At 40.9% G+C, this 14809-nt stretch overlaps 1 long non-coding RNA gene across 3 annotated transcripts; it reads left to right on the top strand.

Moving 5' to 3' along the window:
* Positions 1 to 4448: 4448 nt before the first annotated feature.
* On the top strand, positions 4449 to 13098 carry LOC146717477 (uncharacterized). 3 transcript variants are annotated; one of them, XR_014923481.1, is made up of 5 exons: positions 4449 to 4660; positions 7023 to 7089; positions 7220 to 7284; positions 12279 to 12440; positions 12521 to 13098. It is a non-coding gene; the product is annotated as an uncharacterized LOC146717477 (long non-coding RNA). The 3 variants fall into 3 exon arrangements; XR_014923478.1 differs by lacking the exon at positions 4449 to 4660 and adding an exon at positions 6257 to 6578; XR_014923471.1 differs by lacking the exon at positions 4449 to 4660 and having other exon boundaries at positions 6257 to 7089.
* The last annotated feature ends 1711 nt before the right edge of the window (positions 13099 to 14809 follow it).

The following is a 14809-nucleotide window of genomic DNA, read 5'->3' as shown; positions in this document are numbered from 1 at the left end:
ATGCCATGGTGACGGATATTGGCTCTTGGCCCTCAGGCAGGACCTGCTCAGCATTCAACTTCTTCACCAACCTGTCTCTCTCAGTCTCACCATTCAGTCCACTGAGTCACATCCACCAGAGCCTATTCACCCAGGTTTCACCGAAAGGGCTCCGCTCCAGAGTTAACTGTTCTGAAAAAGCTACAGATGCATTAACTTCCATTTCCATATTAATCCCATTGTAAACAGCTTTTCGATTTGCAGGGCTTACTGTGAATTTTAAACATGTTTGTGTGTGTGCGTGCGATAAGCCGAGGGTGAATGCGCGATTGCGTTTGTGGGTGCCGGTGCTGTGTCAGCGCCGTGTGTCAATGGAGCGTCCAGGTGAATCCAACGGAAAAAAAAAAAAAAGAGTGAACAGCCAGCTGCTCTGCCAGTCACTGAGCACGCCTACGGGCATCCATCTAGCTGCCTGCGACTCTGTCACGCCTCACAGGAAGACGCTGATTGATTCACCCTCGATCCTGCCCTTTCTCCTCTCTTGCGACGTCTCTCGTTTTTGCCCGCCCTCCTCCATCTGTCTACCATCTGCTCCATCCTTCTAAGTCTTTTCTCCCATATGTACAGTTTAATTTCACTCTTCCTGCATAGCCTCTTCACTTACATGGTCACACATGTTTGGGCTACATGATTTTACTTTTGGGTGGGGGGGCTCAGGAGGAACACTTGAAAGTAAAGTAGGGTTGAAAAAGCAAATTCTTTACGGCACAATATCACCCCTTGGTGGTAGCTTGCCGCAACTACACCAACACAGGTACAAGTACTTCCACTGGCCAGGCATTTGTCCAGAGTAAGCTGTTTAATGAGCCTCCGGGAAGGAACTAAATGAGATGAGAGCCGAGGTATTAGGTGGAAGGAGAAGGAGATAGAAGGAGAGAAAAAAAGGTTGGCAGGATTGAGAGCTGCAGTAAGTGGGGGTAAAAAAAAAATGATAACAAGGTGTCACTTCAATTGGCTTGGTGTTAAGCTAGGCTAGTAAGTAAGGCTTTGGCAGGGTTAAAGCAATACGTGCACACTGAGAGTCACCACAATAATGACCATGCCAGAAACTGACGGACAAATGACTGCACAGATCCGTGTATGACTGTTTCTAGGTGACGGCATACCTTTTGTTTTTTTTGTTTTTACGTGTGTTCAGGACATATTTGTTTGTCTGCGGTTGCTTTTGCCCTGCTTCTCCTTGACTGACAGGTCATTAATGCACATGGAAGCCCACATATCTATCTGGCTGACAGAGTAAAACCAAACCATTATGTTAAAACCATTAGCAGGAGGCAGATTTCATGACACGCATGGTTTCCACGCCAGATGACTAAAATAGCTATAAATGGATTAAATTAAATATGCACAGATCCTGACTGACACAGACAAAAAATGCTCCTACATTTATGATTTCAGCGCTGTAATACTGTGGGACGATAATAACGTCTTTGTTTTAATAAAAAATGAAGATTTCCTCTCCCTGTTGCGTGCTATCGTGGGTATTTGTGTGTGCACCGGCGCTGAGTAGGACAATTATGCTATAAAAGCGCTCATTCGACATCTTAACATCACAGTGCATTGCACTCCATTGCACTGACCTTGGCTGTAATTGCAGCAGGACCTTTTCTTTTATGCATTGGACACCAGGATAGAGAAATTTAATGTCAACCAAGCCTGAGGGAGGAAGAAGCAAGGTATTGCACTGTATCGGATTGGAAGCCATCCAAAATGTCCGACATTCAGTCCCACTGTTCTCTCTGCTTCCCTCAAGAGAGCTCCAGTCTTGTACACACACACACACACACACCATCAAGTACTTGGAAAGATGTCAGAAACAGTAAAACCGTACACTGAAATAGATACTAATGGAATTCTATGAGAGTCTATTTAACTGAGTACACACATCTATTCATTCAAGCAGACAAGCACAGAACTGCAAGACAACTGCATAAACAGAGTACACTCTACACACACACACACGCAGCCACACACACACCTGTCCCTAAACTATATAGAAGACAGAGGGATGGAGAGTATTCACATTTGGAGGGGAAATAGAGCATGTGGTGACAGCAGAGTGGTGGGAGCGTCCAGAGGGAGTCAGTGATGTGCAGCTGAGAGGAACCGCTTTGAGTCAAGGTTTCTCGGAGTCACAGGGGGAGGAGCACAACACCAGGCTTTTAAAAATATTTTTTTACGATTCAAAAAGTGCTCACTTACTTTTTTTCCCCCCTTTTGGGTACACATCATCGTCACACTTCAAGCGTTTAGGGACCAGAAATGGAGTAAAATATGATTCTTTCCTTAGATTAAGCACATTTCGAATATGCCAGCATACACTTAACTCTCATTTAGATAATGCAAAACAAAGTCATTTATTTTATATTACCATCCTCTCTGTGTCTATTTGTCATGCCACATGCAGAACATCACACATTTTTTGTCGTTAATCTTGTTCTACTTCATTCTTTTCCCAGTCCCATTTGGGATCACCATTACAAAAAACAGGCACTATTTGATATTCACTTGAAACTGATCACTCTTAGACTGCTCTTCAGGAAGTGGTGCAGGTGAAAGCTCCAGACCCCACGGCGGCCGTAGGGTGGTGAGGTGGTGGGTAGAAGAATATCTGAGAGGATAAATGGGCAGTTCAGCAAGGTACTGCGAAACGAGGTTGTGGATTGCCTTAAAGGTGAGGAGCAGAATCTTGAAATCAACACGATATTTAACTAGAACCGAATGGAGCTTCTGAAGGATGGGTGTGATTTAACTAAAGCAGAACAAGAATGGCAGTACTGTTAGGTGAGAGAGATGGACGGAGGCAATTAAAGTTCTGAAAACAGAAGTATGAGGACCTAGTGATGTTACTAATTTAAACTGATAATAGTTCTCTTTGCAAAAACACTATTTAATAGCATAACTTTTTAGATTTAGCTCAAAAGTAATTTATTTTAATAATTTATTTAAAGTAAGAGGACATTGGATAAATGAATGAAACAAAATGTCATCTTGGCTTGGTAAAAACTTTAAAAAGATCACTGTAAACGATGTGTAATATGCTCTTTTGCTATTATCACTACTTGGCAAAACACCACATGAGACTCAGTGGTTAGAAAGGCTCTTTCAAGGCTCCTCATCACATGTAAATGTCAAAATCCTGGGTATTATTCACAGACTGGTATTATATGATGAGTCATCATCCATATCTGAAGTGGGGAACTGAGTTTGCCCTTAAATTCCCACCAGACCTCTGAAGAAAGTTAATTCCATTGAACATGGCACTAGTTCATATTTCCACCATGCAAAGGCAGCAAACATTCATAATACCCCAGTGCAAACTTCCAATCCCTTATATAAGATCTCCAGCTGCATGAACACGCTTTAACGGAACAAACAGAAGCAGCCTTTTCATGAACGGCTTTAACAAAAACTGTCTGAACATACTGTTCTCGTGACAGTTTGACGCCTTGTCCTGCTGGGTGAGTCAGGTGCGCTTTTTAAATAAGCTGCGATTAGTATGCCATCGCTATTAAACATTCTGGGCACACGGTGTGGCAGCGGAGTATTTTGTTTGTGCGATTTTCCTTTTATCTTGAAATGTACTAAATTCCAATATTAAATTATTAAATTCCAGAGTGAAACTCAAGTCAGTTTGGCACACTTCGATGGCCCCAGCTTGTAATCACTTTATATTCAAAAGGTGTATGAAGGCAGGGAATATCTTTCACCAAAATCACCCCTTACTTTAACCCTCTCTAGCAGAGCATATTATGTGCAATTTACTATTTAGGACAGGAAATAAAAGTGATATGCATGAGTACTGCAAGCACATGGCTAAGTGTAACTTGTGAAAGGTCTGTAATATGTAAACATATTTTTCCACATGTGTATGCAGCTGTAATGCGGTCGTCTCATGAGTCTGAATGAACATTTTCCAATAGATATACAGTAATGTAAACAAGGTTTTCACAGGACTCTGCAAATCTGTGAAAAATAAAGTACACCCTATGGTTGGATGTGTCTGTGAAGCTTCTCAGTCATCCAGGTCATCGTAGTCAAAGGAGCTTGCAAAGAAAGGCGTCTGGACTTCTTTAAGTTGCTTGAAGACGTTTCACCTCTCATCCAAGAAGCTTCTTCAGTTCTAAGGTCAAATGGTGGGGAGTCCCAGATTTACACCTAGTGGGAGTGTCCCCCCACAGAGGGACAAAAGGACCCCCTGATGATCCAGGGTTTTGGGTGAGCTCATTGTGAAACCTGGCCCCACCTTATCATGCGAATTTCTGAGGTCAGATGGCCCAGGATGTGAGTCGGTGTTAAGGCGTCTGGGGAGGGAACTCAAAACTGGATTATAGATGGCAGACAGTTGGTGTCTTAAACCACCGCCTCTGTTCAAATTGGATTGGATGTGGAACCACCTTAAGCGGCAATAACTTGAACTAATTATTGTCTGTGTAACTTTGTCTCTCACATCAGAGACATTTTGTCCCAATCTTCTTTAGATCACCTCACATTTGACTCCAGAACAGTCTGGCTCACAGAGGAATTGATGGCTGACTCAGTGCCTGCAAGATGCTCAGGTTCCTGTGGCTGCAAAACAAGCTCAAATCATCACCCCTCCACTAAATACGCTTGACAGCTGGTAAGAGGCGTTTGTGCTGATAATCTGTGGTTAGGTTTTGCCAGATGTGGGACTGTGCATTATTGTCCAACATGTCCACTTCAGTCCGTCCAAAGGCCAATATGGCAGAAGTTCTATGGTTTGTTTCAGAGCAAGTTTGCAAACCTAAGCAGAGCTGCCATTTTTTCCCCTCTTGTCACCCCTTCAGACATACTCGTTCATTCTTTTTGTAATTCTATTGTCATAAGCTTTAAGATTTAACGTGTTAACTGAGGCCTGTGAAGCTGGCACAGTCTGACCTTGGGGTGAATTTGCTGGGATGTCCACTCCTAGGAAGTTTGCAGCACAGTGTTAAGACACACCTGAATGCTCCAGACAAGCAAACTGCCAAAACCTCTGCCTTTATACAGGTACTTGGTGATGATCAATTAATGAAGCACATTTCCCATTTCCTATGGAATTAATGAATGCATAGTTATTTGAAAACTTCCTGTAAAAGGTTTGCAAATTTCTACATCTATTTAATTTCAATTTTCTGTGTTCAGACATTTAGTAAGTAAATGTGATACACATGTAACAATATGAATGGAAACAGCATTTTTAATCAGTTTGCCACATTTATCAAACCCAATTTACTATTAAACATCCAGATTGCACATTTAAACTCTACCAAACACAAGTAATCCTTCACACTGTATCAATCAGCAAAACTGTGTTTTAACATTTGATAAACTGCTGCTCTTACATTACATTAAACATAAATATGTAGCATTTTTTGCTAATGTAATCCACTTGTTTTGGGCTCTAATAACATGTCAGATTCATTTAAGGTCAGGTTTATACGTTCAGAAGTAGATGCACTGCATGCTACATGCTCTCTGGACAGTGGAGCACTAAGGGATACCCACTTTTGGTAGATAAAGTACTCCAATGAGTTTTTCCTAGATAATGCGATAACATAACAAGTAACTTTTAAGTGGAAGTGATTTTGTAATGCAATTTAAAAGTCACGTTCAATGGAAAACAGTTTTGTAAAGTCATTTAATTCTAATTACAGGGCCTTGAAAAAGTCCTGTGTCAGTATTTTTCTCCACTGTTCCCCAAGGTCAGGAGTGGGTGCCTTTCTTGGATGTGGTAGGCATTTCTTAGGCTCCTTCTCCAGAATTGAACCCTAAATCTGTGTTACCCACAATCACCATGGTACGCACAAGATGTTCCATCGAAAGCTAATGGGGTGGACATTCGAATAAGATGTCCCTGGAGGGATTCCTTAGATAGGTTTTGGTCATAGATACCTGCAGGTCAGTCCTTATATGCATGTTAGCTCCAGAATTGTTATCCAAATAACCAAGGAGTGATCAAAGGAACCATAACTGATTTAATGAGCCATTCACAGCTTCACTGAGGCAGTTGCATGTACTTACACCAGCATGGATTAATCTGAGATAAGCATATACTACTGACAGGATCAATTAGGAAACCTCTTGGCTATCTTGGTCTGGCTGGGGAAAAAACAGCTCAGGCTGTGGTCTCTCCAGACTTCCTCCCCAAAACATGCATGTGGGTTAAATAGCAATTGTAAAATGGGTTCGGCGGGTTCAGGTTCCCTGAATTGTGGAAGAATAGTGACTGTGAAGCCTTGTAGCAGTGTTTTTTTTAAGTAAAAGAAAAATGCAGCATTTTAAGACCTCCTTTTCAGTCTTTTTAGAGCTGGGGGACGAATTATGTTATCCAGTCTGTACTTATGTCCTAATGAAAATGTTCTTTTCCTCTTTCTTATTGTGCATGCTGTTCTTTTTCAGATGCAGCTAATGGAAGACAAACAACTTTTTGATTAAGCTCAGTGACCTTTCATGCAAAATAACAGAAATGTGTGCTGCTTTAATGTGAACGAGATTAATATTCCACATGTGTTATAGACACTGTGGAAACCCTGATTGTGAGTATAATTACGGTGATCATATCAGATTATAGTGTTTGCTGTGCTTGATTTCAGTTTGCATTAATTGCACCGCGGCAGCATATCAGACATACATATAAATCCTGAGTGCCTAAGTAGTTCAACCTAATATACATTTCTAAATATGTACAAATTGAATATATGTATATAAGTTTATTATAATATGCTAATCTGGGGCCAGGGGTGAAGAACGACAGCTCGAGGAGAGTGGGGTATGGGTGGGTAAAAGGATCGAAAAGTGGGTGAGTAGTGGGGAGATAAAAACAAAGACACATATTGCTGCACATACCAGTCCTGAGTGACACTGGAGAACTACAGTCTTCAGAACAAGAATGAACACAAAATTAGCACATATTATCATAATCCTTCCCTGTTTTCAATGTTTTATGACTTCAGCCTGAATTACTCTCTTTTCTCATTTAGGTCTTATTACTCAAATCCAGTGTCACTGCAAGTCTTTGCTTCCACAGTGAACTGTGGGGCCACATGTGTAAGTCTGCCCCATTTGTTTTTCTATTCAGGCTGATAAGAGCTACATAGAAGTAGTCGTTTGACAAATACAAAAAAAATAAATAAATAACTACATGTAACAAATTCCATATACATAACATTCATTAAAGGGGGAGCAACCCAGCGAGGAATTAGAGGATTACAGGAGAGACTGAGGACGCTGCTCTGCTCTGAGGTGAGTCACAGCGACTTATTGAGTAGCTGACAATCCCGACTCTGCTGATAAACGATGAATACCTGAAAACACGACTGGATTACGGATGAGGAGATGTGGAGCGTGTGTGGCCATGCGCATCCAGGTGTGAACAGCTAAGTGCAGCTAGGTACAGCAGTCTCAGAAATGGAGGGAGGAATTAAGGACTATTCAGACTCATTGTCCCCAGCTTCCCTATGACTACTGCAAAAGTTCTGCTAGAAAACCAGCTCCCAAGACAAACTCACTTTCCGGCATCTTATCCGACTTACCACCAGATGGACCACCGCTATCAGTTCACGCTCCTCTATTTGAGTATGTATATATGAGATTATCTACCACTGTTGCTAGTCCATCCTTATGCTTACTTGAACAGAGGATTAGTTATGGACTAACTGTGATTAGCACCGAAGCCCACGATTAAACAAATCCACGCATACCGAGGTTTTGCACCTGTTACCTACACGAGTCCCCCAGCACTACAACAATGTTGCCAGATGAGGAGCCTTCCAGCACCTCTCCCAAGGACTCCAAGAAGGCCACATATATTTACTGCTTTTATTTACAACCTAATCACAAACTACAATTAGAGCTGGCGCCTGACCTGAAGCTGCAGGGAACGGTTCAGGGAGGAGGATATTATTATTACTTGTAATTAAATGCTTGTGTGATATATTAGTTAAAAAAAATATTACCCGGACCTTCCCATGTGAATATAATACCCCATATCTCTCTAACAGTAGCTACTCCTCTACTATGGCCAAATTTTATTCAATCAGAAAAAATTATTATGGCTTCACATCGAGGCTTATGTTTAGGAATAATCCCCAACACATAAATAATATTGTTTATGGCCATATTTGAAATGTTTTGTCTCACTACTTACTCATTTTCAATGCAATCGATATCCATTTCTCGTGTAAAATGCTAGTTAGAACTCATTGCTAAAGTCTGTCTAAGCCCTATATATATTTATATGGGGAAGCATAGAGTTTTGAGGTCCTGGGTTCCTGTGAAACACAGACCCTCTCCTGAAAGCCTTGTGAGTGGGGAGGCAGAATGAAGGTGGTAACAACCTCCTGCTCCTGCTGCCTGGCAACGCCTCTTCACTGGAGGACGAAAAGTGCTTCATTGTTTTTCTGCCATTCACAGCAGCTGTCTCAAGGTCCCTGTGTCTACAGGAGAAGAGGACTCCTTACTTTTTTCTGTTTTTCTATTTGTGCATCTGTGTTTGTGTCAATCTGTGTCTGAGGACGAGTCCAAGAAGCCATGTGCTGAATAAAACAAAGACAGCGGACCCCAGTGGGTAAAGGGTGATGTAAGGTCTCAATTAAAGCGTGCCACAGTTCCTCTGCTCACTTTGGTCTTCTGCCTCTCTGGGAATATTTTTTTTTTAGAGTTTGAGACATATGTTTCAATCATTAAGACAGAGAAAGGCAGGGAAAAGTAGAAAAAATATAGAAAGGCACAATGGAGGAGGGGATGAAGACCCAGCCCAGTGAGGACAGAAAAAGCCCGTCGCTGTCACAATTTCAGTATCCAGTCACGTAATGCTACCTCGCTCACGCTGCTGCTTAGCTCCAACTTGGCTGCAGATCAATAAAATGTCACCTATCACCAGAAGCGTGGTTTCTCATACTAACCTCGAGGACAACATGCCGCATCTTTAGCTCAACCACCCGCTGTATTTACACACACATTCTGTCAAACCTCCTTTCCCTCCCAAAGGCATTAAAGGTTTTAAACCAATGTTCTCCTACTCTTCTCCTTTTCTCACACAGCAAGGCCTTCGCTGAGGAAAGCTTCCCTTTCCTCACAATAATGAATGTTCTATGAAATCAGAGGGAGGGTTATTCTGTTTGATAATAAATACCAAGCATACACACCAAGGAATAAAGATGCATAGTGGCGAGTTTGCACACAATCCGACAGAGGCAAAGCAGTGAAGTGAGGGCAGACTCTTCTGTACTTTAAACCAATTGCACCAACAGCTTCAGAGCAGATAAAATGAGGTCTGGGGAAAAGAAATAAAAACACAACTCCATTTTTAAACCTTTAATATAAGTGCCCGAGTCTTCCTTTGACTCTCAAGGCCTGTAAATTGGGGAGCCTTATCTTCTTTCAGCGCCCTGTCACTCTTTTGTGCTCGTTTTGGTTGGCCTCAGAAAAACTCTTGTCTCTGATAATGGCGCTCAGTGTCAGAGTCTTTCACCTCCATTTAAAAGGAGCATTATTACTCATTCATGGTGGCTGGAAGAACTGGGAGCTGTACAGCATATGCCATAGGTACCGTTCTGTGCAAGTGTAGTTAGCAGCAAACAATAAAGCTTGATGTATGCTCAAAATATTGCAAGACAACAAACTTGGGTTAGCGTGTTTATGATGAATTTTGGCTCAATAAAGCAAGGGTGCAATAGCCAAATGAATTTTTTTTTTACTTGCTAGTTAAATAGCCACTTATAGCTCATGCTGTAAACACCGTTAGGCTGATTTATGTGGAGCTGCTTTATCAGAGCACAACAGGCCAACCAAGCACAATGGCAAAGATGGTGGGAATTAATATTTCCACGCCCCGTGCAAGTTGCTCTGAACTGGACTACTTGTAACACCGTAAAGATATGTCTACTTTTATTGCACTTCTCCTCAGATTTGATTTTTTTTTTTAATTAAAAGTAGTTAATTGCAATACATCTAAGCTAATTTTTCAAACAAACATAAACTCAGATCTAGAAATAAGGCTCTCGTCTGTAATCCAAACAAAACTGCAGGATCTGTAAATAGTTTCGGCACATTGTGTAATGATTAAAGGTCACTGTTTTCGCTCTTGCAATCTCAGTTAATTGACTGCAGCTTTCCACCAGAATGGTTTAATTTGTGCTAATTACAATATGGAGGGAAAAAATAGAAGAAAGAAAAACAAATACCCTAAAAGTGGTTGATAAAATGTATAGCCTTTCTTCCCTTATACTGATAGTATTTTTTTTTTTAAATAATGCCTTGTAGTGATCATTTGCCTTGGTTGACTAAAGTGTATCACATAATTAAATCATGGTAAGGGCTTGTTAAATCTATAATATCAGTGAAATTGAGGGGTGATGTTAGCCTTAATCGACTTGCAGACTCGGACGATAAACAGTTTTAACAAATGACTGATGGCATGTCCTCGCTGCATTGGATATCTTAAATAAGAGGCACTTCTGCAGGAATCTCTTTATGGAGGAGAATCTATCCCACACACACTCTTTTGTACCTGGGGAGATGAAGATTAAACCCAAATGAATCTCTTGGCAAAGAGTCAGAGGACCATTAAAACCTCCAGCAAAGTTCAAGTTCTTATAATGAACTAAACACTTTTTTTTGACCTGCTTTATAATCACAGTTTATAAATGTGCCACAGGAAGCAATTACTCTGTGCAGCTAAAGCCTGATTTAGATGAGGAGATCACAGTGGGAAGTCTACTTTAGTTTGAAGCACTACAGCAACGATCTACTGGCATACTGTACACACCGAGGGAATATCTGGTCTTCTGTTTCGACTAAGTAACATGCTGCTGTTTGTATGTCGTCAGGCAATTCAATTAAACGAACCACAGAAAAATGTTGTAAATATTTGAAGGGGAAAAATGTAGTGAGCTCAAAGAATTGTTTAAAAAAGTTAAAATGTTTCATTATTCCTACTTATTACCTCTGAAGAGAGAAAGCACTTTAAAGCCTTCATAGTTTTGACAAAACCGCCATCTAACCTTTTTAAATATTCCCTTTTTAGTCTGCAGACCAGACAGCAAACCTGAAAACAGACAAATGATGGATAATGCCTCCATCCCATAATGAAACATAAAAGCTTTTCACTGATTTATGGGTGCAGTTAAAGGGAAAGCAGCTTTTTAGGCTGCCATCAGAAAGTAATGTTCTGAATAATGATATATGCTGCTGGCTTTAAGCACACGTTCTGCTACATCTGAATCAGATAAATTGAGAATGAAATTACAAAAGACCATCACGGAGTTGGTGCCTCGGGCATGCAAGTTAATCATCACAAACTGCTCATCAAACAATGTGTTGTTGCTGTGTGGGTCATCGCTGCAGCTGGGATCATAGAAAAAGAAGCCGGAGCAGAAATGTTGTTGGTTTTAGCTGACCAAAAGAAATTATGAATCAAATGCTTGCATCATGAATTCGTTGTAAAAGAAGGGGCTACATGCAACTACTCTAAATAGACACAAGTATTGGGCCACACCTCTTTATCTTTGAGGTCACAGGTGTATAAAATCAAGCAGCTACCATGCAGTTCACAAACATTTGTGAAAGAATGGGTCAATCTAAAGAGCTACTGTAATAGGACGCAACTTCCTGTGACACGTCTTCACTCCTACACTACATTGCCAAAAGTATTCACGCACCCTTCCAAATCATCGGATACAGGCGTTCCAATCACTCCCACGGCCACAGGAGTATAAAATCAAGCACCTAAGCATTCAGACTGCTTCCACAAACATTTGTGAAAGAATGGGTCGCTCTCAGGAGCTCAGTGAACTTCAGTGTGGTACCATGACAAGATGTCACCTGTGCAACAAGTTCAGTCATGATATCACTACTAAATATTCAAAAGTCAGTTGTTAGTGGAATTATGACAAAGTGCAAGTGAATGGGAATGACAGCAACTCAGCCACAAAGTGGTAGGCCATGTGAAATCATAGAGCTGGGTTAGTGGCGTCATGGTCCAGGTTGACTGCCCGTTTCCACCTCTGGGCGGAGCCATTCCATTCAGCGTTCTGTCCACACCTGTCAGCAATTAGGCTGCCTGTATTTAAGACCAGTGATCTCATCACCAGATCTATAGCTAACCTGTTTTAGTGTTGGCCGCCAAAGCTCTCACAGTTACTAGTCCCACTTACCTTGTTTGTTTTTTTCTTTTTCCAGTAATCTTGTTCACCTACTAACAATACTCATCTTTATTCGGACGCTGGTCTTCTCAGGAGCTTCACTGTAACAGTCCATGCTCTACTCCTCTCTTCATTCCATCTGCCTGCCTCCCTGCCATGGCTACTGGGATTCATGCAATCACGACATCTGACAGGAAACTCACCCGGACCTCTCTGACTGCTTTCCCCACCACGTTGTTCTCCACCTGCGAACGAGTAAGAGACTGAAAGTCACCTGACTTACTTACCTGACACCTCTTTGGAACTCTCCTGACATTTCTCTCCTCTCGTTGCAGTGACTCTGAGCACCTTCTCCAAACCACGACCCATTTCACCTTTAGCCCCCGTTCGTGGACTTTTTAATCTGTATAGTTTCATCGCTCTACGTCTGGCTCACAATTCATGTTTGAATTATAGTGCCTCCGTCCGTGTCCGCGTTTGGGTTCATTCTCCTGGCCCTGACAAGCAGATGCTGAAGCACATAGTGTGCAGAGGTTACCAACTTTCTACAGAGTTAATCGCTGCAGCCCTCCAAACTTCATGTGGTCTTCAGCTCAAGAACAGTGCATAGAGAGCTTCATTAAATGGGTTTCCAAGGGGTAGTAGCTGTTGTAGGTTTTAGCAATATTGGCTTATCTCAACTGGCACCCTGTTACAGCCATAATCTAATAATCAGGCCCCATCTTATCTTAAAAACCTTCTAATAACATATCACCCCAATAGAGTACTTTATTCTATTCAGACTTACAAAGTCAAGAATTGTAAGATGAGGTTGACTGACATATTGTTTGTATATCAAACAATGCCTAGCTTTAAAGCAGCTGGCTTGACTTGGGTGTGGATACAAAAATAAAAGTAACAGTAAGTTTAAAAAAAAAAAAAATTAGATCAAGGTTCACAAACACAGCACAAAACAGCTGAACAAAAGACCACGGAAGTTGAATAAAACATAAGACAACGCAATAGCGGTGGAAAAAAAATTTGTCACAAAACACAAATGAAATATGCTTAAAAGAAGCAGAGGTTTCATTAGTGTTGTGAGGGAGAAAAATATGCAGTAATGTGTGTTCTTATTGCATGATTCATATAATACTGTAGATACAGCTAATAGCTGCGGTTACTTCCGCAGCTGTTCCTACATTACTGTCTGCCCAAAAACACTTTCATTTTATTTTGTTCAACCTTTGTGTTGTGTTGTATTATGATTTGTGTACTTTTGCAGCATTTTTCTATCTGCTGGAAGCTTAAGTTGCAGTGCAGTTGACTGCAAAGAGCCACCACAGTATGTCCTGGTTAAATAAACGTGAAAAAAAAAAAAAAAAAAAATCATGACTGCCAGATAATGGAGCGTGCGCACATATATATATTTTATCCTTACTGTAAACATGCAAATGTTTAGTAACAAGATTTGCTGGTCTTTGAGGGATCTGTGGAATAAGTTTTTCAAAAAAACAAATACAAAAAAAAAAAACCAGACGCAACATTACAATAAGCTACCAGAAAAAACAGTAATACTGAAATCTGTGGAGAACACGCGCGCGCACTTGCACAAACACCGATTACACAAGGACGACAAGGACAAGCAATAAAAACCAGCTCCTAAAAGCCTAGGAAAAGCCCATACACACATACAGTACAGGGATATGCATGCACCTGGCAATAGCAACATTTATCCTTCCATTTTTATACCTGTTTATCCATTCAGGGTCACAGAAGTAGCATCATAAAGTCTGATCGCACCCATTAAGTCTCCATTAAAAATATGCCCAATAAATCATGTTGCTGATTTTCTTTCCTTTTTGCTTTTATTTGACTGCATCAAAATTGATTTGATTAATATTTTATTATGATCTAATAAAATTAGTCGATTTTCCTTCAGTTAACCTGAACTGTTTATCACCAGTGCCCCCACTGATGTCCTGATGCCAGTTTATATCAGACTGACAGCAAAGAAGAGTCTTTTCACAGCACAGCTTGTCACAGGTGAGGTGATGAGTGCCTTAGGTGACCATTCATCTTGGAAACTCTCTCATTGGGGCAGGTGTCAAGTGGTTCAACAAGTGATGGAAAGCTTCTCTTTGCGACCTCTCTTTTAAACTGCTGTACAAACAATGTCCTCCACGGTGGTGCTTGCTGACTGTATTAGGTCTGAATTAGCAGCTAGAGGGAAAATAGTTCAAGGGCTGGCATTTTTAAAACTGTTGGCTAAACTTGAACTTTCTTTATCCTAGTGTGCCTGGTGTTTTTTTTTTTTTTTCTTTTTTCTTCTCACATTACATAACCAGTTGCAGGTAGGTGGTTTCTCATACTATTCTTACTTAAAATCAAAATTCCAGGGTCACAGACATATAATTTAAAACGTTTGGTCATTAAAAACAATGCAAACAGTAGTGGTAAAAATAAGCAGCAAGTGTCAAATATTTTTGTGTCTTTCACAATGTAGTGCAGCCCAAGAATTCATTGATGGGGTGCAAGTGAAAACACAAGGACATTAAACTGTCTTTAGCCTGCCAGCTCCTGAGTACAGGACTTTACAAGTCTCTGTAAAGTGCATCTGTGCCCACACAGATAATGGTTTGAGCAAT

This window comes from Copadichromis virginalis, linkage group LG2 (genome assembly GCF_057382275.1).
Source record: "Copadichromis virginalis isolate Kocher_CV1m ecotype Utaka linkage group LG2, C_Virginalis_male_GT1.1, whole genome shotgun sequence".
Taxonomy (NCBI): domain Eukaryota; kingdom Metazoa; phylum Chordata; class Actinopteri; order Cichliformes; family Cichlidae; genus Copadichromis; species Copadichromis virginalis.
This window is presented reverse-complemented; position numbering and strand designations above follow the sequence as displayed.